This window comes from Mus pahari, chromosome 14 (genome assembly GCF_900095145.1).
Source record: "Mus pahari chromosome 14, PAHARI_EIJ_v1.1, whole genome shotgun sequence".
Taxonomy (NCBI): domain Eukaryota; kingdom Metazoa; phylum Chordata; class Mammalia; order Rodentia; family Muridae; genus Mus; species Mus pahari.
Window position 1 is genome coordinate 74,456,595 of NC_034603.1, and position 1,199 is coordinate 74,457,793.

Genomic DNA, 1,199 nt, shown 5'->3' on the forward strand with positions numbered 1-1,199 from the left:
AAAAAAAAAAAGTATATGTGAGTGTTTTTCCTGCACGTATGTTTTCACATCAAATGCATGTACAGGCAGTGCCCAGTGAAGGCAGGAAAAGGATGTCGGATCCCTTGGGATTGGAGTTCCAGACATTTCTTTTTTAGAAAAATGTATATTTATTTATTTTATGTATATGAGTGCACTGTAGTCGTCTTCAGACACACCAGAAGAGGGCGTCAGGTCACATTGCAGAGGGTTGTGAGTCACCATGTGGTTGCTGGGAATTGAACTCAGGACCTCTGGAAGAGCAGTCAGTGCTGTTAACCGCTGAGCCATCTCTCCAGCCCCTCCAGACATTTCTTAACTATCATGTGGGTGCTGAGAATCAAACCCAGGTCCTGTGGAAGAACAACTAGTAACTCTTCAACTGTTAAGGCATCTCTCCAGCTCCTGCACACCTTTCAGCCCAACACCTAGGAGACTAAGACCCTAACACAAAGAAAGAGAAAGTTAGAAGAATGAAGTCACCATATTGTTGAACTAGAGAGGTGTTCACTCTTCTATTCCTGGTAGGGGGAAACCTCTTGACAAACTGTATCATAAGGATTCCTTCTAAAGCCAACTCAGCATTGACAACAGGTGAGTCCTAGAAACAACCCCGGGACCTGATTGCTACTTTGTGCTACTTTGTTCATGACCTCAGATCCGCAGGTCAGTCTTGGTTCATGAAGTACAAGTTGGTATCAAAGTCACCATGTAGCCAAGGATGACCTGGAATACCTAATCTTGCTGCCTCCACCTTCTGAGAGCTGAGATTACAGGTGTGAGTCACTGTGCCCAGTTTATATTGCTGGGGATAGAAGCCAGGGCTTCCTGCATATTATATCAATATTCTACCAGTCAAACTCCATCTTGTTCTGGGGGCAGGTGAGATAGCTCAGTGGGTAAGAGCACCGACTGCTCTTCTGAAGGTCCTGAGTTCCAATCTCAGCAAACACATGGTGGCTCACAACCACCCATAATGGAATCTGACGCCCTCTTCTGGTGTGTCTGAAGACAGCTACAGTGTACTTACTAATATAAATAAATAAAAATCTTTAAAAAAAAAATCCTTAAAAAAAAAAACTCCATCTTGGGCCCATGGGTATGAGTTACCTGGTTGGTTGGTTGGTTGGTGGGTGGGTTTTTCAAGACAGGATTTCTCTGTGTAGCCTTGGCTGTCCTGG